The following is a 23,767-nucleotide window of genomic DNA, read 5'->3' on the forward strand; positions in this document are numbered from 1 at the left end:
TATCATACTCTCTCTAGCACTGGGCTTAGCTGTACACCGCCACTGCAGATTTAACATGTATTTTGCTACTCGTATTCTCACTTGCCAAGCCCAGCGATGGATAAAAAAAAAGAACCTTTCTAGCTAAAATGTAAAAAAGTGCTCTCTGGTATATCAGGTTCCTGCAGCTGTTCCAACCCGTGTCCAGAGTTCACATCAGTCTCCATCAATTTCTCAAGGCCTGTCAATCAACTCCCCCGCAGCCATGTGCAACCAGCTGCTTTGCAAGATGTATGACTCTGTGTGTGTGTGTGTGTGTGTGTGTGTGTGTGTGTGTGTGTGTGTGTGTGTGTGTGTGTGTGTGTGTGTGTGTGTGTGTGTGTGTGTGTGTGTGTGTGTGTGTGTGTGTGTGTGTGTGGTGTGCGTGCGTGTGCGTGGACACGTACGTGCGTGTGTGTGTGAGATGTGTGAGAGAGCGTGTGTGCGTGCGTGCATACTTGAGTTAAAATACAAAGTGTGTGGGTTGGTTTAAAAAACATCTCAGATAACAACTGCAAGACAGCAAGGCAAGTAATATGCCCAGTAGCTCAAGACATTAATGTTAACTTTAATAGTAGTAAGTACTAGTAATCAGCATACTAAAGGGGGGAAATATAGAAACAAAGCTGCCGTTGTTTGAGAAACAGACAGAGAGAAAGAGGAGGTATAGACATGCTAGAGAGGGAGGAGGGTTAATTATTGAAAGTTAACCAAGCAGGAAAATAGGGAGATGAGACGAGAAGATGAGATGAGTTGAGATGGCGTTTGCCTTGAAATTGATTTTTGTTTGGCGTCAGGTTTTACTGGCCATCACTCATCAGCCTTGCCCTGTCCGATCTGTCTGTCTGTCTGTCTGTCTGTCTGTCTGTCTGTCTGTCTGTCTGTCTGTCTGTCTGTCTGTCTGTCTGTCTGTCTGTCTGTGTGTGTGTGTGTGTGTGTGTGTGTGTGTGTGTGTGTGTGTGTGTGTGTGTGTGTGTGTGTGTGTGTGTGTGTGTGTGTGTGTGTGTGTGTGTGTGTGTGTGCACGTGCGTGCGTGTGTGCGTGCGTGCGTGCGTGCGTGCGTGCGTGCGTGCCTTTTAAACTGTATATTCATTATCCACTTATGAGCAGACATGTCCTGCAGATGACCATGATGAACTGGGTGTATTTCAAACATAAAATGGATCAGCACTCAGTGCATTGTACAGAGTGCATAATGTTATCTTCTGTCTTCTATAATGGATCTACTGTATGTCATCTAATTCCATAGTGCAGACATCTATGCATAGCCATGCGTGTGGATTAGAAAGAAGAGCCTGTGTTAGAGGTCGGGTGGGGTTGCTCACAGCAAAATCCTCAGTAACACTGTTAGTTTAATACACTGTTAGTTTAACCAGTCCAATGTAACCATTCAGACCTGTAAGAGTCCATTTGGTTACATTGTACACTCTCAGAGTTATATACATTCACAATGAATGTAGCAAATGTAGTGCAGTTCAACACAGAGTATAGCCCTATGTAGCAGGGGGTATAAAACAGTGGTTCTCAAACTTTTTCATGCCCAAATTGATATTTATTTGGGTGCGGACACACCAATCTGAATTTCTTTGTGCCTTTGTGCAGATCTACAAGCTCATAGCGTGGCACTCTGTGCCACGCTATGAGCTTGTGTATCTGCTATATTTGAATAGCCAAAGTATATGGGTTAAGTGGTTAAAATTATTATGACACTATATTAACTCATTTTGCCTGGGGACCCCCTGGTACCCCCTCAAGGACCCCTGGTCACTTTGAGAACCAATGGTATAAAATATGCATTCTCTGCTCTTCACTTTTAACTTCTGTTGTTGATGTCGTTAAACCCTACATACTCTGTCGACCAGTGTCCCCCCAGGGGTATACTAGGACCCCCACTCCCCCCCACCCTCCCCCAAACACCAAATCTCTTTGCCAAAAATAGCTGATCTACACATGCTCGCAACGCGTTGAGTTGCAATGGCTTGTGCGCTTGTACAGTATAGATCAGCAATGTGTTTGCCATGGGGACAGCAGAGTAAAATGTAATACAGTTCAACCAAGTGTTTCTCCACACAGCAGAGGGTGTATAAAAAAAGAAATTCTCCGCCGTTCTCTTTAAACTTTGATGTTGTTGAAACTGTAAGAGAAACCTTTGGATTTCTGTTTCTCATTCCAACAGTGCTGAGTGGCTAATTTGTGCCGAGACTAATCTCCTTTGTGCCTCTCTGTCATTTTGTCTGTTTAAGTGCTCGAATTTGAATGTGTTCACTGCCTTCCCTGAGACACGGTGAGACACAACAAGGAGGGTGAGGCAACCGATGTTTAAAAACGGGGAGGAAATACTTTTAAAAACATGTATAAGGTTCCTCCAAAGTTCTCAAATTACTGCTTTTATCATAATAAATGATCCCGTTTTTAATACTGTTTTAACACATTGACTGCCATCGGCTAATCTCAGAACGTCCATCGTAGTGCCAAGCAATTTCTTACCTTTTTTGTTTTTTTGATTCCGTCATAGGCCCCGCTAAATCCGTTTAAAATCCGCGTTCATTTGGTTCGACACAAACACGGGACCCGACCGAACAAAACGCTGAAAACCGTGCGGCGATCCGACACTGCATTCTGGAGAACGAGAGGAAAACGCTAAAATGGTGGATGCGGTGAGAAAAACAACAAGCCAGAGATAATGGCGTCCAAAGTTGACCGCTAGACAGGAAACGGAGGCGGGAGAAAAACCGGAAACAGTATTATTTCGTTTCCGGTCCGCCCACTTCGAGACCGGAAGTGCAAAAAAAATCCGGAATCTGCACCTGCACGATTTAACATGGGAAAACTACGGGACTACGGGCTACGGGAACGGCAGTTAACGGTTGGATTTAACGGCCCGTAGGACTACGGGCCTGGCAGTGGATGTGTTAATATGTTGTGCAATGTTTTCCTTTGGTGTTTCTAAATTGTAAACCTTGCCTCAGCCACAACGTCTAGAAAATAGGATTGGGGACGTATTACTTTACTATTGAATTACATGTTACATGTTTAAATGAGTAGTTCACCCAAAAGATATTTTCTATCAATCACACACCCCATGAAGCATTGAATTCATGGAGATTTTTTTGTTTTTGTCGCATTCCTAAGCCAATAATTTGATGACCGGCGGTCTTAAAAGAGACTCTTTGCGTCTCCTGCTACCACATACATTAGCATCTTTCCGCCTGTCATCAAATTATTAGCTTAGGAATGCGACAAAAACTAAAAAATCCATGAATTCAATGCTTCCATAGGGTGTGTAATTGATAGAAAATAAGAAATGTTTTGGGTGGTCTACTCCTTTAAAGTGCCCTTCAAATGGGGCTATGTGGTATATGTTAATATCTGAACAGAGCACAGGGGTCACATCTAAAACAATGTTTAATCCTGTCACCCAACAGGCAGCAGTCCAAAAAGCTGATGCAGGAACGAAGGGTTGTAAGAGCACAACACAAGGAGAGTGTGTTTTCTCTCCGTTCCCTGTTGCTCTCTTGTTCTCTACGCCTCTGTTGCTCCTTTTCAGTCTCCTTTCCTTTTCACTCCTCACATCTTTACTCCCTCCCTCCTCGAGAATCTCCACAATCCACTTTCATTCACTTTCCCCCCACTGTTTTTAACACGCGCGGTGCAACAGTTTATGCCTGTACAACATTTATTGTTTTTCACGATCCGACGCAGGGGCTGTAATCACATTATCAGTCACACAGAACCTTTCCGCTAAGCCTTTGTTATCAGCCGCCTGGCTGATATCAGATACACGCCACTCTCTCACTTCACACAAGGGTATTATTACGTCACGTTTGTAAGTATGCAAATGCTTGCTTTTCATCAAACAGCGTGAGAATGCTCTTCCCTGAGGCAAGAGCTCTTCACATAATCTTAACCCATTCGGACCGGAAACGCATCTGTGTGTCATTTTGAGATTTTCTTTGGCTATTAAAAAATAGCAGATATCCAAGCTCATAGCGCTATATGAGCTTGTATATCTGCTACTTTTGAGTAACAACGAGTTTGTACGTCTGCTATTCTTGTTTTGAAAAATCGTGGAAGATTTGTGGAAATCTTTGTGGAAATCTTTGAATGTATATACATTTTAACACAAATATCTACTTCCTGGGGGTCCCTGGAACTAAATATTTTGAGATGGGGGGGGGGGGGGTCCACGGACAAATACATATCATTTTGGGTGGTCATTGACATGAAAGAAAAGTAGAAAGAACCACTGACTTATAGCAAGATACGTTTTTTTCAGGTTAGGATTTAGAACACATAGAATCCCCTAGAAGCAAAGATTTGAGTTAAAAATGTTCGCTTTAAAAACAGATATATATATATTCAAAGATTTGCACACATTTTCAAATAAATAGCAGATCTACAAGCTCGTAGCGCGGCACCAAGAAGCTATGCCATGCTATGAGCTTGTAGATCTGCTATTTGTTGAATAGCCAAATAAATCAAACAGATTACACAGATGCGTTCCCGGTCTTTAATGGGTTAAAACAACAAATTGAATGTTGTGCGGGGAGGCTGCAAGAGGAATGCATTTTCATTACGGGGCAGTAGGCAACACGGGGGCTCCAGTGGCTCCACTCAAATATGATTTTGCACTCCGTGGGCCGGCAATAACCTGAGGCTGCTGTGTGTGGTGGAACCTCCGTATAAAATGAAAGCCGTGTTTGTGTTCACTGTGAGGTCCTCTCAATGGGATTGCGAGGAGGGCTCAAATTATGGTGGGAAATAGATTTCTCTCACAGGAATGTAATGAGGTCTGGCGTTGAGTGGGAACGGTTGAGTGTCAAAATTAATTCATATCGAAAGCGTGTGCGTCGCGTCGTCGCGTATATAGCCCACATAGACCTATATGCCACAGAATCAGTGTAGCCAGCTACAGTACTGTGTACCAGTGGCGTGCACAGACATTTTGAGGGGCAGGTGCTCAAGTAAATTATATATTTTTTGTTGACTTGGTCTGCTCTTTTTTCCCTCTACACCTATACCTCTTTGCCAAAAATAGCCACAACGCCTCGCAGCGCAAGGCGTTGTGGGCTTGTAGATCTGCTATTTTTGGCTAAAGTTCTCCTCAGAAAAGGGATGCTAGGTTTCAAGTGGTTATGGTACAAAGAAAAATCATATCACATAAAGAATTGGCGGACCCCCTGTAGTAACTCTGAGGACCCCCTGTTGAAGACCCCTGCTGTAAACTGGGAAAAAAAAACTTTTTTTTTTTTTCAAAAGGGCACTTCTGGTCAAGAGGGCAAAGGGCAGGTGCTCTAGCACCAACTAGAGTCTATCTGTGCACGTCCCTGCTGTGTACAGTACAGTATGTGCTATAAATGTATACCTGCATTATCACAGTCCATTTTGTTTACTCTCAGAGCACCGAGCTAATCCCAATTTCAAGGTACAATTTAAACAATGTACTGTGAGCTTTCATAAGCATTCATGGTTTTCCAAACGGCTGTTGCCATGCAGAGGTGGTTCCAAAGCCATTCTCTATAGGGTAATTCATAGTCAGCAGACACACCCCTATGCACAATCGCTTTTGCCTCGTCATACGACATACGATTTTTCACTCAAACTTTTTAAAACCATTTTTTTTGTGGATATACCTGCAAGGTTTCCGTCAATGCAATTTGTCTTTTGAATTGCATCCATGACAAGGTCTCTCTTTTTTTTATTTCTCTCAGGAGGAAATAGCCACTTTAAAAATCCCTTTTTATTGTGGCTTGTGTGGTGGAGGAGAATTTTAAACAAATGGCCGCTTCAATGAAGTAAAGCGATGCGGTTCATACTCTATAATATTTTTATGCCCACTGCTTGGCATAATGGCCGGCCATATTCATTAAGCATCACTGAATCTGCAGGTATATCACCTGAATGAAATACTTAACAAGTAGCCAGTGATGGCTCCCATAATATGCGACACACGTTTAAACGACCAATTATTTCCTCAACCAAAAGGCTGTGCGCCGGGCGGTCAGTCAACTGGCTGAGTCAGCAGGCCATGTCTTTAGGACAAACCTGCTGTTTCTTCTGTGGGACGTTTCTCAAAATGTCCAGAGAGGGATTTGAACGTGCAAAGGTGAGAAAAACTGAAAATACTCAAATACGTAACAATTATAGACCTATATAGACCAGGGGTCTTCAACGTTTTCAGGCCAAGGACCCCTTAGCTGAGAGAGAGATGAAGCAGGGACCCCCCCACTACATATTGTATAACATTGTGACAGCTTCATAGACTTTGACAGCACTATCATCGGTGTATGTTGGATTTATGTGTATTTTCAGACATTTAACCACCTCTTTGCTCGTGTTGCGAGGCGTTGTGAGCTTGTAGATCTGCTATTTTTGGCTAATGTTCCACTTAGAATCGGGATGCTAGGGTTCAAGTGGTTAATGTAAAAAACATGATCTTATCACACAAAGATTTTGGGGCCCCCCTGTAGTAACTCTGAGAACCCCCTAGGGGTCCCAGACCCCCTGTTGAAGACCCCTGCTAGAGACCATATTCACATGACAACCACCTTCATACCCATGTTTGACCATGAAGTAAGCATGCATAATGGCCTCGTGGTGAAGATAAGATGTTTATTGTCATTGTATTCGCAATGACAATAAACTCCAAATATACACCCACTCCAAATAGCAGCATCATACACGTACAAATAAAGCAGCATTATACAATAAACGGTTAGATTCATCAAATGTCAAAACACAGTGGCTCCACAGTACCTCTCAGGCCTATTCCATAAACCAACTCCGTCACGGACCCCGTGGTCCACAGACTTGGACCTCTTCTCTGTCCCCAAGGCAAACAAGCGAACCTTTGGGGACAGTGTGGCAGCCCCCACCCTGTGGAATTCCCTCCCAATAGGGATTCGCCATGCTCCAACACTGGACTCTTTTAAGGCTGCCTTGAAAAGACACCTATTCTCTCAGGCTTATGGCATAGGTGTTTGTTGTTTTGTTTGTACGTTTGTTTGTCTGTTGGTTGTTCATTGTTTTTTGATGTAAAGCGTCCTTGGGTTTATGAAAGGCGCTCAAGCTGCTATTATTATTATATTATTGTCTCCGCCAGGAGACTATGTTTTCGTTCTCGTCCTTCCGTGTGTCCACCAAGCTAACATTGGTCAAGCTTCACGTGACACGTGACAATATGTTGAAAGGGTGTGCTTTGATTGGCTAGCGAGACGCATGATGAAATAGAGACCTATAAATAGGTGTATCACTTCAAAAGATCATTTATATCTTTTGAAGTGAGGTAAGACAGGATTCATCAGGAACAGTACTGGCGGAGACCTGTGCTCCGAGGAGCACATTTTCTACTTATTATTATTATTATTATTATTATAGGTCAAGTAAAAAATAAGTCTGTTGTCAAAGATAAGATCATCCGTAATCTGTAATATCGCCAATATTCGCATGGCTCTCTATCTCTTGCAAAGGGCCTGGAGATCTTGTGTACTGAAGTCACACTTACAGTGTGAAACATGAAGGTTGTCCTTTGGACTGAATTAACCCATTAAGACCTGGAACTGTGTCATTTTTAGATTTGAGCTAAAAAGCATTATTTTACACTTTGGGCTATTCAAAAATATCAGATCTACAAGCTCATAGCGCGGCACCGAGTGCCGCGCTACGAGCTTGTAGGTCTGATATTTTTGAAAAATCGTGAAAATGGGTGAAAATCTTTGAATATATATATTTTGAAAGCGAACATTTTTTAACTCAAATCTTTGCTTCTGGGGGTCCCTGGAACACTATATTTTGATGGGGGTCTGCGGCCAAATACATATACTTTTGGGGGTCCTTGACATGAAAAAGATTGAGCACCACTGATATAGAAACATAGGTTTTTCAGAAAACTGTTGGTATTTAGGAGACATGTAGAATCGGCTTCAGGTCTCAATGGGTTAATGAATAGCATATTGAGAGCCTCATCTCAGTAAGCCACAGTTACCAGCCTGTCTGTTTTTCCAGGAGAGAAAAAATAATACTCAGCATGTGGTGGTGGAATGCATTAAAGGATCTACTTTAGCCCCGGAAAAAGTAGTTGAAAGCGTTTGTTGATATTGGAAGACCACCAGCGAGGCAAAATGAAGCATGGCGATAACATGCTCATCCTCTAAATGCTGTCCCCTCAGGCAGGAGCCTTGTGCATAATTTAACCAATTAAGACCGGGAACGCATCTGTGTGTCGTTTTTAGATTTATTTGGGCTGTTCAAAAATAGCAGATCTAGAAGATCGGCATAGCGCAGCACTCGGTGCCGCACTATGAGTTTGTAGATCTGCATTTTTTTGTGTTTATCGTGAACATTTTGCAAATATTTTAATATGTATTTTTTAAAGCAAACATTTTAAGTCAAATCTTTGCTTCTGGGGATTCTACAAATGTCTTCTAACCTAACCCTAACCCTAACCTTAGTGGGGGAACATAGAACCCGGGGAACATAGGGATGACCCCTATAATATCAGTGGTCCTCAAACCTTTTTCATGTCAAGGACCCCCACAATGATATGTATTTGGCCGTGGACCCCCATCTCAAAAGATATTGTTCCAAGGACCTCCCAGAAGCAAAGATTTGAGTTACAAATGTTCGCCTTAAAAATATATATATATTCAAAAATGTGCACAGATTTTCAAGATTTTTCAAAAATAGCAGATCTACAAGCTCATAGCGCGGCACTCTGTGCCGCGCTATGAGCTTGTATATCTGCTATTTTTGAATAGCCAAAGAAATCTTAAAAATGACACAGATGCGTTCCCGGTCTTAATGGGTTAAAAAAGACTAAATGGAATGATGAGACAGCAAGGGGAGGACATTTTCATTACAAGCGCCGTGTGCGAGCACCAGAGCTCCAGTGGATTCATTTGAATACGACTCGTACAGCGTTGGCCAGAAATAATATCCCACGGCTATTTGGCACTTCATGTGTAAAATGACGTCTCTCTTTGTTCTTCTGTGTTCCTCTCACTGGACATGTGGCGAAGCCTGCACATGGTGGGTAACGTTTTTGTGCCAGCTATTGCACGGGAAATCCTCTCAATTTATTGTCTCTTGCTGCCCAAGACAACACTTAACCCATTAAGACCACTTTAACCATTATTTTATATTTTGGCTATTCAAAGATAGCAGATATACAAGCTCATTGCGGCGCACCGAGTGCCGCGCTATGAGCTTGTAGATACAAAAATAATAATATTGTGAAAACTTTAATCGTGAAAATCTTGGCTTCTGGGGGGTCCCTGGAACAAAGTATTTTACAATTGTTCGCTTTAAAAAAGATATATATTTAAAGATTTGCTAAAAAATGTCCAGATTTTTCAAAAATAGCAGATCTACAAGCTCATCGGTGCCACACTATGAGCTTGTATATCTGCTATTTTTGAATAGCCAAAAGAGATCTAAAGTGACACAGATGCGTCCCCGGATTGATTGTGTTAATCTCTCCATCTGAAGATAAACAACAACTAAGATGGAAGCTGCCATTAATTAACCCATTCATTCCGGGAACGCATCTGTGTCATGTTAAGATTTATTTGGGCTATTAAAATATACAAGATATACAGTACAAGCTCATAGCGCGGCACCGAGTGCCACGCTATGAGCTTGTAGATCTGCTATTTTTGAAAAATCTTGAGAAAATGTGAAAATCTTTGAATATATTTTTTAAAGCGAATATTTGTAAAATAGTTTGTTCCAGTGATCCCCAGAAGCAAAGATTTGTGTTCAAAATATATTCAAAGATTTTAAAAAATGTTCAAGATTTTTCAAAAATAGCAGATATACAAGCTCATAGCGTGACACTCGGTGCCGCGCTATGAGCTTGTATATCTGCTATTTTAAAAAAATTATAGAGATGTGTTCCCTGATTGAATGGGTTGATTAACCACTGTTTTCTTGTGGCTGAATGGCCCAATTGAATCTAAATCTAATGGAAATAGTGTGATACATTCTGAGACTATAGTAGCAGGTCTACTGCAACTTTCTATGTTGAATGGTAAAGTTCCCTCAAGAGACAGACTTGGTTATCTACAGGAGGAGTTGCCTCCTGACTCCCTGCCCTGGCTTTCGGAGGATACAGTGCGCTTGATGAGATTTGGGAACTCCCCAGCCTAATCTCTGCAGAAAATTTCCAGCAGGCATGTTCAGAGCTAGGATACAAGGGCAGTGGGGAGCATTCTGCTTCTAAACATCTGCTAACTCATTTTCTGTTCGGATGCTAGTGCTTCGGGGCCGTCTACTCTACCTGAGGACTGAGTGTGCATGTTGTTGCCACCACCGGCAGCGCGCCCGCTGTGGCACTACGACTATGCCAATATCTCGATGTTGGCAAAATCTATTTCTGCGATATCTATCACTTTAACCCATTAAGGCCGGGAAAGAATCTGTGTCATTTTTGGATATCTTTGGCTATTCAAAAATAGCAGATCTTTGAATATACATATTTTTAAAGTGAACATTTGTAACTCAAATCTTTGCTTCATGGGATTCTACAAATGTCTTCTAACCCCTACAGTTTTTTGAAAAACGTATGTTTCTATATCAGGTGGTTCTCAAAATTGTTCATGTCAAGGACCGCCAAAATTATATGTATTTGGCCATGGACCCCCATCTCAAAATATTTTGTAATAGGGACCCCCAGAAGCAAATATTTGAGTCCAAAATGTTCCCCTTTAAATACATATACAAATACAAATACATATTTATTCAAATATTTGCACACATTTTCACGATTTTTGAATAGCCAAAGAAATCTAAAATAATCTTGGATACTTTCCCGGTCTTAATGGGTTAAATACAGTTCAAGGAAAGAAGGGGCTAGGGGAAAAGAGTGACGGGGGGGGGGGGGGGGTTGGGGCATGCTCAGCAGGGTGGGTTTTTGATTAAAAAAATGTTTCTACAACAGGATCTAATCCCAGTCCTGCACTGTAACGTCTTGTCCGCGGGCCAACCCCCCCCCCCCCCCCCCCCCAAAACCATCCTCAAAGTGAGGAAACAGGAACTGGTAAACTTTACATCTTCCCCTCACAGTGCTGACTAACAACAAGCGCTTTGGCCCTAATTAACCTAGTTATCCTTTCCTCCTACTAATACTGTCAACAATATTTCTCATAGCATACGCCAGGGGTAAAACCACCAGCCTTTTGTTTAATTATAACACTGACTGCCAGTTGCACTCATCCGGCTGTCGTACAAACAATCACAGAGGCTAAGCTTCTCACTAGTGTCCTGGGAATAAGACATCAAAGACAAGAATGGCACCGCGCAAGCATTAGCCTACACTTTGTAGCGTAGCGTAGACACAACACCACAGAAAAGACACAGACCGGCAGTGATGGTGGGAAACGTACTCAAATGTTTTGCTTAAGTAAAAGTATCAATACTGCAATGTAGAAGTACTCTGTTATAAGTAAAAGTCCGGAATTCAACATGTACTTGAGTAAAAGTACAAAAGTATTGGTATCAAAATGTACTTAAAGTACCAAAAGTGAAAGTACTAAAGCGTTTGAAAATAGCAGATCTACAAGCTCACAACGCGTCGCGATGCGACGCGTTGTGAGCTTGTAGATCTGCTATTTTCAAATAGCCTAGGTATGAAATAGGGCTGAAGCAACACAGTCTTATACTCCCAAGAAGGCACATATTGCCTTTTGGTCAGAACCCCAGGAAGGCACTATGTGTCGTCCTGCGACGACATTATGCGCCTTCTAGGGTCACTCATAGACATTCATAGAATTCCTCTAAAGGCACCCTGCGCCTTGGTGAATGTATGTTTTATAATGTAATAATTTACATCTGCAAAGTAACTAGTAACTAAGGTTTTCAAACAATTGTGGTGGAGTAAAAGTACAACATTTACCTCTGAGATGTAGTGGAGTAGAAGTAAAAGTACTGGCAATTGGAAATACTCCAGTAAAGTAAAAGTACCTCAAAATTAGTACAGTAAGTACAGTACTTGAGTAAATGTACTTAGATACTTCACACCACTGCGTATGGCTGAGGCTATGGCACCCTAACCTATAAGGCTGTGTCCATGCACGGTGAAATCTCAGCGATATAATAGTAGAAGGCGATAGTTGGGGGATACTCTAAGTGCAAGGTAAATGGATGTGCAATGCCATTGTAATGTGTGTGACAGTGAAATCCTAAACTACAAAAGAAATTCACCCAAAATTGATCCACTTTTATGCTCATACTTGAGTTAAAGGTAGGCTAAGTGATATTTTTTGGTTAAAACAAAAAGTATTTTGTTAAAAGGTTAAAGCACTATATTCTGATAGTAATCATTGCTATAGAGTGTTTGTTCAGTAACAGGAGTCTCCCCGTCTCTCCAGCTCTTTAATAAACATAAAATACATTTTCCGGTAGGTGTCAAAGTCTCAGCCAATCAGGAGAAAGTACCCATTTTTAAGCTTCATTTTCCAGTGTTCCAGTTCCAATTTTGCCTGCTCATTTCTTAGTGTCATCACTTCCAATTTAACTTGTTTAATCTATATCCTGAATTAGTTCTCTATATCCTGATTGGATAAAATTGGAAATTAAACTGAAACTGAAACGAAAACACATTTTCTGTTTTATAAAGAGCTGGGAGAGACAAGGAGACTCATTTTACTGAACAAACGCTCTATAGCAATGAGTACTATCAGAATATAGAGCTATTTAACACTTATTTTAACCAAAGAAAATCACTTACCCTACCGTAAAATATTTTACAGTGTGAGTAGAGGGATATAAGGAGTAGTTCTTTGATGTCAGAATTTATGTAATCTTGGAGATGTCCTAGTTCAATGAATGCGGAATCTGCAATAGGAGGTGTCCGTTTGATATCCCACATATACCCACTCTCTCACCCATTTGATTTTCTTCGACATTCCAAGTCAGCTTTCAATGCAAACAGGCCAGTTTAGCAGCACATGCAGGAGATGTCGTAGGCGGTGATAAATCCTAATATAGGCCTACCATCTAACCAGTGGTAAAATAAAATAAGCACAACAGATAGGTTTTGAGTACAGTTCGTCCTTCATATCAAAGAAAGAATGCTCCATCTCCATCCACGTGTAGCTTTTACACAAAATGTGTTTCATTCAATTTCTCAAGAGCCCGGGCTATGAGATGGTCTCTCAAAAAGGGTTGATGAAAGAAATCATGGGCTCGTTCCCTTATCATTCAGGTGCTCAAACATAACAAAACCAAAAGCCTTTAATGCGTATTAACCCATTGAGACCTGAGGCCGCTTCTAAACATTTTCAAAATCCTAAAAAAAGAAATCGGAAAAAAATATTTTAAAAAAAATGTTCACGATTTTTTAAAAATAGCAGATCTACAAGCTCATAGCGCGGCACTCGGTGCCGCGCTATGAGCTTGTATATCTGCTATTTTTGAATAGCCAAAGACATCTAAAGTGACACAGATGCGTTCCAGGTATCAATGGGTTAACACAAAACCCTTTCATAATGCCATAATGACCCATGCACAGAACCCACATTGAAATACCTACTTTTTATCTTCCTAATTTCTGCCAATTTGTGCTAAGAATGGCACAGAAATGATCCTATAAAACCTTAAAATGCATAAATGCAGTATAAAGCGGGCACTAATAAGTCACCATAATGGATGCCTTGATGAGAGTGCCAGTTTTTTTCTCACGTGAATAGGTCTGATCACACCCGCATTGCCATGAGTCCTTGAAACCCATCCTTCAGTCCAGTGCCCACAGTACTACTGCTAAGTATCTTTCATATACTGTGTCATCATACATGGGCAACTGGCGGCCCGGGGGGCATATGCGGCCCCCATCTTGCACTTAATGCAGCCCTCAGGTTAATATCGGAATACTGATATATTATTGATTTCAGCTGTTACAATTCCAAACATGCAAACATGACCGGCTTTAATTACTTCAGTCTATATTAGTAGCTTAATGACTAGTATTACAATTCTATTGTCTTTTTTATGTCCAATGTATTTGTATTTAAGTTCATAAAGTTCACATAACTATAACTAAATTCATTTGAAATTAAATACAAATGTTACTTTTCAGGATTCCAATTAAAAAATAGCACAAAAAAAAATCAGGATTCCAATTCAAAAATAGCAAAAATAGCAGATCTACAAGCTCAGCTCGAGCTTGTAGATCGCCTATTTTTGCTACTTTTGTGTGACATAGAATGGTGAAGTACGGCATTAATGTACGAAAAAAGTTTACTACTACTACTACTACTTTCATGTGACACAGTATGATGAAGTAGGGCATTACATAACGAAAAAGAAAAACAGCAACATAAAAATGATTATATACTGTATGATTATATCCCCAAATCATAGCTTCTAAATATCATGGCTTAGGGAGGTGCTGGGAGGTGATTGCACTGACGGGGGCTTCCGGGGTCCTGTGACATGACCTTTAAATGTTTAGTTATAGACTGGTGGGTGCGCTTCATGTCGGGCGGGCTCCTTGACATGGAATCCAGTAAGGTTTGCATGACCTTTTTGTTCTGTTGCTGCCAGGCACTCATTGTCCAAACTATAAACTAATTATCTTAAGGAGCACAGTGGGACTGAATAAACTTGAGTGGATCGGGCATGTTATCAATTGGAATGACTAGTGGAGAAGTTGGACTTATTAGCCCATTAAGACCTGAGGCCGATTCTACAAATGTCTTATAAATCCCAACAGTATTCTGAAAAAAACGTATGTTTCTTTATCAGTGGTGCTCAAACTTTTTCATGTCAAGGACCCCCAAAATTATATTTATTTGGCCGCCGACCCCATCTCAAAATATGTTGTTCCTGGGGAAGATTTTAGTTAAAAACGCTTTAAATGTTGCACACATTTTCATATTTTTTTCAAAAATAGCAGATCTACAAGCTCGTAGCGCGGCACTCGGTGCCGCGCTATGAGCTTGTATATCGGCTATTTTTGAATAGCCAAAAGTGTAAAATAATGCTTTTCAGCTCAAATGAAAAAGTGACACAGATGCGTTCCGGGTCTTAATGGGTTAGGGTGAATTGTGGATGAGTATTTGAGCTGACAGGCTGCCATGTCATTCTTTCTAAGCTCTGTAAGCGATTGATAATGTACAGTAGGTAGTCATTGGTGCTCATTAGTCGAAGCCGGTTCAAAAAGTGACATGTTCACTGTCAGTGACGGTGCTGAATTCCTAGGTAGTGCATGTGCATGCCAGGTATTCTCTATTCTCGCATTCAGTGATACTTTGTTTCCCTTGTTTGTCCAGTCTAACTAATCAACAGTGGTGGAAAGTAACTAAGTACATTTACTTAAGTAAAATGTTGAGGTACAGTATATGTACTTTGCTTGAGTATTTCCAATTTCCAATACTTTTACTTATACTCCACTACATATCAGAGCCAAATATTGTACTTTTACTTCTCTACAATTATTTGAAAACTTTAGTAACTAGTTACTTTGCAGATATAAATTATTATATTATATAACATACATTAACCACTATAGCCCTATTTTATACATAGGCTTTTTGAAAATAGCCGATCTACAAGCTTGTAGATCTGCTATTTTCAAATATGTTAGTACTTTTACTTTTGGCTCTTTAAGTACATTTTGATGCCAATACTTTTGTACTTTTACTCAAGTGAATTTTGAATTCTGGACTTTTACTTGCAACAGAGTACTTCTATAATGCAGTATTGGTACTTTTACTTTAAGTAAAGAATACTTTTTTTCCACCACTGCTAATCAAACAACAATAAAATAAGACAGATAAATATAGAACAACTAAAATAGTCTAAATAGCTTTTAGTTACTGTATACTGTAGATCCTATGTGTGTGCTGTCTGCCCACTGTCGTGCAGTGGCCATCTGGCGTGTTTTGCATTGATCTCTCAAATGCATTGAATGTGAGTGTGATGCAAATGTAGCAAAGCTTATGAGCCCCACAATTAAGCATTCGTATATGTATGTTAATGTGTTCGTTGTTACTGTAAGTGATATAATGTGAAGCTAGATCTAATGGGTTATTTAGCACCATAACTCTACGCTATAGTGCTTTTCTGAACCTGGCTTCTCCACAATTCACGGGACAATATATATTTCTTTTTTTTTTTGGCGTAGTATTATTTTTCACTGTAATTCATCAACGCACTGAGACAAATTCCTTATGTGGAAACATACCTGGCAGATAAAATAAGCAGTGGGTGAGCCGTTTGAGCTCGCTAGCTTGTATTTTGCATATGATACCTATAGTATTTTTTGGACAAGCACCAATTTGGTACGAACAGTCTCTTGGCCTCGCGACAATGCAGCCATATCTTTAATTCAACGACTACTGAACTGCTGGCGTGCATCAAGTACAAGCCCGTGTATTCGTGTCTCAGACACCTGCAGTAGAGGCCTCGCCATTCTTCTTGATGTTGGCAAGAGCGGGCAATGACAGTGGTGTAACTAAGTACATTTACTCAAGTACTGTACATCAGTACTTTAACTTTTCCTCAACTACATCTCAGAGGCAAATATTATACGTTTACTCCACACAAATGATTTGAAAACTTTAGTTACTAGTTACTTTGAAGATATACATGTATATATTATAAACCATACATTTACCATTTTAGCCCTATTTTGTACCTTGGCAATTTGAAAATAGCAGATCTACAAGCTCACAACGCGTCGCGGTGCGACGCGTTGTGAGCTTGTAAATCTGCTATTTTCAAACATTTCAGTATGTTAACTTTTGGTACTTTAAGTACATTTTGATACTAATACTTTTGTACATTCAAGTACATTTTATATTCCGGACTTATACCAGAGTACGTCTACACTGCAGTATTGATACTTTTACTAAGTAAGTAAAACACTTGAGTGTTTCCACCACTGGACAACGACGTATTGGCACACCGCTATGTGGGAAAAGGGTCTGGGGGGATTTGGAGCAAACTACTGTAGATGACATCAAACTGTCATGAATGAATGAATCGCTCTCTCTCCTCTCATGAAAGCAAAAATGGTAATTTGTTTTTCGCGCAGAGCAGTGAAATGATACTGTTTCAAACCAAGGGAAAGCCTCCTCTGTAAGAGTAAACTATTATTTGTGATGGACAGTAATGGGACAATTCTCACAACAACAAAAAAAATCGGCATAGCATTATTATGCAAAGTAAAAACAAACTAAAGTTTACTTTGAGTTTGAGTCTTTGTAAAAGTTGCCTCGCCCCACAGATTGAATATGAAACTTGAAAAGAGCATTTTTACTACCGTGTACCGTATACTCTCATTTTGGGACAGGATGAGAGTATGGAGAGAGAGTACAGAAGTGTGTTTGTTAGCGTAACAGAACGTCTGACTCATGCGTTTGTGGGTCTATTTTATGGGGTGTAGTCAAACGATTGAAATAATGAAATTGGATATAATCAATTATATTTGGTTGTGTTCTCCCCCTCTCTTTCTCTCTCTGTCTCCCTGTGCGTGCGTGCGTGCGTGCGTGCGTGCGTGCGTGCGTGCGTGCGTGCGTGCGTGTGTGCGTGCGTGCGTGCGTGTGTGTGTGTACGCGTGCGTGCGCCGCCAGCAAGTTAAAACTGAAAGGTTCAGTCAAAGGGGATGATTTTTTGCATAATCTCCAAAGTTGCATATAAAGTAACAACACAAATTGATTTAAGCAACATAAAAAGGCCAGTTGAACAGTCAGTGCTGGGAAAGGCAATGCATGGGGGCGAAAAAAGAATCTGCCTTAATTATGGCTGCGTGCACCGTAAACTCCTCACTTGTACATTTTTATTTGGCCGCATATCACTGAGTGGCTGGGAACACTCGGTCGGCGAAACCTTCTATAAATCTCTGTAAAACACACATACTAGACCTCTTTACCCATGGCCTTGTACAAACAGGCTGAAAAGGTTCCTCTTAAATAAAAGGGATTGGCCTCTTCGATGTTGATCTATACGTTTCCCTTGCAATGTTCTTTTTTTTAATGTTTTATTCTGTAGCTCCTGCTGGCATATATATATACGTGTCTATTACAGTACATGCATAGATCTATAATGCATGGCGTCTGTGAAACCTGCCATATCACCCTTACCGTGCGTGTGCGTGTGCGTGCGTGTGCGTGTGCGTGTGCGTGTGTGTGTGTGTGTGTGTGTGTGTGTGTGTGTGTGCGCGTGTGCGTGCACGTACATGTACATTGTGTGCATTAACAGAACATGTTGAATCTTATAACATTCAATTACCAAGTGCCTCTGAGATAGATTGCGTTTTAATGCCCCAGTCGGTCTTAATCTGAGAGACATTCTGTTTCTATCGCCCCATAGTCAGTCCAAAATACCTCAATGAGACATTTCCCCCTCTCTCCTTTTATTATTACACGCTCGCCTTCCTCTCCTCTCATCTTCTCATCTGTTCTACTTTTTTCCCCTTTCTCCCTCTCCCTGCACATTCTCTTATATCCATCATTATAGATCGGCGTCGGCGACCAAACATGCAAGTTTGCTCATTATCATGACATAATAGGCCACGGCTGTGTTCAGCAGACCCTGTAAAAACTTGACAAGAGCCCTGGAACCTAAAAAAAAACCCAATGCCACTCCACCATCTCTCTTTCTCTTCTTCTTCTTTATTCCTTTTCTCTTCCTTCGCCCTCGTGTCAGGATCTCTTCATTTTTCATTCTCGCTCTATCTTTCTCTGTCTGTCTGTCTGTCTGTCTGTCTGCCTTTTCTGTAACCTAAAACCCCAATGCCACTCCACAATCTCTCTTTCTCTTCTTCTTTATTCCTTTCTCTTCCTTGTCCTCGTATCAGGATATCTTCATTTTTCATTCTCCCTCTTTCTCTCCCTTTATGTCTCTCTCTCTCTCTCTCTCTCTCTCTCTCTCTCTCTCTCTCTCTCTCTCTCTCTCTCTCTCTCTCTCTCTCTCTCTCTCTCTCTCTGTCCACCATCCTCCAAGAAGTTGAACAGTAGATGTGATAAAATTTGCTGCAGTGGCATTTCACGCATGGCTCATTCATTAAGTTTGGAATCCTTGTTAGGAGCCTACAGTACCTTTGAAACTTATAAGATGAAGAACTGTTATCTGGCCACATTGACGCACTGTGACTGCGAAAAAAGAGAGCAACTCAGTAATGACCACACAGTCCATAGTTCTGACTGTGTGTGTGTGTGTGTGTGTGTGTGTGTGTGTGTGTGTGTGTGTGTGTGTGTGTGTGTGTGTGTGTGTGTGTGTGTGTGTGCGCATGGGCTTGTGTGCATGTGCACGCGCCCGTGTACACGTGCGTGTGTGTGTGTGTGTGTGTGTGTGTGTGTGCGTGTTTAATGGTGGCATTACAGTAGCCTTTTAGAAAAGGCCTAATGGTGGCCTATTTCGCCACCTTTTCTTTGGCTGCACTTTCGCTGCACTTTCAAAACCCGAGCTCCATGCGTCTCACACATGAGGTACAACAAGGAAGACCCCGTCACCGTCTACACACACCTCTGTGCTGCCGTCAGCGCGCGCACACTGTGTGAACAACGTGTAATTACCAGGGAGGGGAGAGCACAGTTTGCCTGGCTGCATACACTGTGAAATCCTGAGTCTTAATTTAAGCCATTAAGACCTGAAGCCGATACATATATGTCTCCTAAATCCCAACAGTATTCTGAAAAACGTATGTTTCTATATCAGTGGTGCTCCAACTGTTTCATGTCAAGGACCCTCCAAATGATATGTATTTGGCCGCGGACCCCCATCTCAAAATATGTTGTTCCAGGGGGTCCCAGAAGCAAAGATTTTAGTTAAAAATTGTTCGCTTTAAAAATATATATATTCAAGGATTTGCACACATTTTCACGATTTTTCAAAAATAGCAGATCTACAAGCTCATAGCGCGGCACTCGATGCCGCGCTATGAGCTTGTATATCTGCTATTTTTGAATAGCCAAAGTGTAAAATAATGCTTTTAAGCTTGAATCAAAGAATGACACAGATGCGTTCCCGGTCTTAATGGGTTAACACAGAGAGTGTACGAATGCAATCAAATGGACGGTACGCAGGTCCATTTGGTTAAATCTTTGTACACTCTCTGAGTTACTAGTCGAAACATTAACTACGAGGATTTTTACTGTGTGGCTACACGGTAAAAATTCCGCAGTGTGAAATACTGAAATTCACTCTGGAAGGATTTTACAGCGCATACAATCTATGATGTACTGTAGTCCTCTTTTTTCAAGCCCATTTTGTCTTCAGAAACAAAGGGCCACGTGTTCCAACCCTATTAGTTACCGACACCTGGTCTGCTCGATAAAAAGAACAGAGAGGCACATAGATGTGGGTGTACTACACACAGCATGCATATGTACATGTATGTATGTATATATTCAAAGATTTGCATGCTATAATGTGGAGATAAAGACAGATTATGCTTGCACAAACACACACACACAGCCGGGGGGGACGAGGCGAGACACAGTGACAGACCAGATATAAGGGGAAATGTGTCGAGCTATTTAACCCATTTAGGACCTGAAGCCGATTCTACAAAATGTCTTCTAAATCCCAACAGTTTTCTGAAAAAAACGTGTGTTTCTATATCAGTGTTGCTCAAAGTTTTTCAACCCCACAATGATATGCATTTGGCCTCCGACCCCATCTCAAAATATTTTGTTCCAGGGACGCCCCAGTAGCAAAGATTTGAGTTAAACATATTTCCTTTAAAATAATATATATTCAAAGATTTGCACTCATTTTCACGTTTAAAAAAAAATAGCAGATCTACAAGCTCGTAGCGCAGCACTCGGTGCCGCGCTACGAGCTTGTATATCTGCCATTTTTGAATAGCCAAAGTGTAAAATAATGCTTTTTTAGCTCAACACAGATGCGTTCCCGGTCTCAATGGCTTAACTCGCTTTTCATTTCTGGGGCAGGTGACTGATATAGGAGAGAAATCTCTCTTTTCATGGGAAAAGACAGTGTGCCTTTCAGGGCTGTGTGGACACGGTCGGGTTCACCAGTCTCCCAGGATGGATGAGGACTCGGCTGAACACAGGGCCTGTTGTTGCCCCCATGAACAAGTCTAAGCCTTTGGAACCGCTGGCATGGGGTCCCTTGCTCTGAGCCTTTGGCTAACGCCAGTATGACAATTTGAGAACTGCAGCATTGATTCTCTCAGGGTTTTTTTCAACACAAAGCACAGCCGCTCAAAAAAAACTAGTTTACTGGCATTTAATTGGGTTTTACCCTCGTAGAAAAACTGATTTATTTCTGGGATACTGAGGTAAAAAGAAAAAGAAGGAGGGGAACAACAAGTCTATTATTAATAATGTTGGATTCCAATCGGCCAATGTGATTGAATGCAAAATTAAGTCTTATTCATTTTTCTTGGGAGGCTTTGGATTGTCATCCGAGCTTTCTCTCCGAAAATCCCTCCAGACTGCACTAGACTCTGGCATATAACACGCCTGCTTTGATATGCTTGAGGGTGAAATGCATAATTATCAAATCTGTGGCAAAATCGTTTCTGGCTTGAATTGATGGGATGGGAGGGAGAGAGAGCTTGGTTGTTCTGCCTCGGTGGTTGGCTTTGGCAAACCCCTGTGCTCAGTGTGAGGTGATGGCATCATGCATAGACCTGCATCCTCTGCAGACAACGCGGGGTGCCAATGCACCCTAAAGGAATTTAGATCAGAGATGTTTATGTAGGAATGAATGACAGGCGAGGGATGGGGGGGAGGAGGAGGAGGAGAAGGGGGGGGGGGGGGGGGGGGTTTGAGGGATTGAGGCAGTAAAAAAAAAGTGGAGATAGGTACGTGTCATGACTGTGATGATGTAAGGAATACTGTACAGGAACCTAAAGGTCTGTGGCGTGGGTGCGTGCCCTGCTTGCCTAAACGAGGTACAGCAGATGGCGTGTACTGTATATATTTGTGTGTGTGTGTGTGTGTGTGTGTGTGTGTGTGTGTGTGTGTGTGTGTGTGTGTGTGTGTGTGTGTGTGTGTGTGTGTGTGTGTGTGTGTGTGTGTGTGTGTGTGTGTGTGTGTGTGTGTGTGTGTGTGTGTGTGTGTGTGTGTGTGAGAGAGAGAGAGCACGCACGTGCGCACTGTACTGTATGATTGCCTGATGAACAAGGTAAAAGAGAGCACTGACTCCACACTATATAGCCATGGATCACGATCTGTCGTGACCGTCATGGATGAACGTCAACATGGTGTTTGCACTTTCTCCCTTTTTGGCCCATACATCTACATAAACGTTCAAATTTCAAATATTACGTGCTTTACCACATGGCCACGGATGTAACTATTATGTGCAGGTCCTTAAAATTACCTGTATCTTCTATATTGTTAAATAAAAAGCATTTTAATCCGAACGCTGGCCATTTTCTCATAGAGTTATTATGTATCAGAGACTGTGCAATACACCTCCCAACCAATAGGGTCACGTAGTTGAAAGCAAATGGCGAAAATACGGAGAAAATGGCCATCAATTGGATTCAAATGCTTTTATTGGACAATACGGAAAACACGGGTACTTTTGAGGGCCCGTACAGTACTTTAACATCCGTGCCCATGAGGTCAGCACTTTATATTTGAAACGTGAACGTTTATGTAGACGTATGGGCTACAAATGGAAAAAGTGCAAACACCAGGTTGAAGTTCATCCATGACTGTCATGATATGACAGTCATGTCTCAGCGCAGCAGCGCCTGTAAGAAGAAAAGAACGCTATCCAGGTCAAGAACACTGGCTTTCATTATGGTCCCTTTCAGCTATACAATGTGCGATTGTAATATATATCAATTAAATGCAGAATTCGTATAAAACAAGGAAAACTTCAACATTATTATGTGATAGAGTGATATAGTGATATAGATAGTAGTGATCCATGTGCGAAGACAATTCCTTTTAAAGTCACAAAACGGTTTCAGTTTTTATAAGACCCATATTTGCTTTTAAATAACTATATAACTTATGTGTTTATTAAATGCATTGTCTTTTGTCACTGGATCCCACCGGATCACTATTATATCACTCGATCCATCACAATCAGACAACTCACCGCGATGTGGTGGAACAACAGCAGGCAAAGTTCAATCGAGTATCTCCCATTCTCCTGCCCAGTCGAGTCCCTTAGTCTGTTCCTGTAGTAACTGTCGAGATGGTGGAGAAGAACCTCATTTCACACTGTTTGAATTTCAAATTCAATCCAACACCACGGGGGGGGAAAAAAAGGAATCCGCAAAAAAAAAAAAAAAAAAGGATCACGTTTTAAAGTGATCGGTACAAATTCAGCTTCAGGAACCAATCAATCCGTTCCTATCCGAACTTTAGGAGAGCCAGACAGGGCTTTCATTAAGCAGTGCGCGCTGGGGTATTAAAAGTCAGGTTATCCGAGTATCATTTAAACGGTCCTGGAGAGAAGCAGGCGGGCGACTTATTTGACCTTTCTTGGTGGATAATGATGACTTAACAAAACCAAATCGTCCAGCCAGCCAGCCAGCAAGAGAGATACAGCCTATACAGTGAGTCAGAGAGAGTTATGAGCGTGGATGAGGAGAGGAGGAGAGATGTGGGTGAGTGGGAGTGTGAGGGAGTTCTTCGGGCATCATCATCATCATAGTAGTCACAGACGCGGTGGAATGCAGTGCAGGATGAGGGCTTAATAACGGGGTGTGGAAGAAGCGCTGCCCCACGAAGATGGTTCTCATAGTATTATCCCGTTATGATTTCAATCCACGGCCGCCGCCACCATCACCACCAGCCGCCTATTCTCTCTGTTTGAT

This window comes from Gymnoscopelus microlampas, assembly GCF_963454915.1.
Source record: "Gymnoscopelus microlampas genome assembly, chromosome: 9".
Taxonomy (NCBI): Eukaryota; Metazoa; Chordata; class Actinopteri; order Myctophiformes; family Myctophidae; genus Gymnoscopelus; species Gymnoscopelus microlampas.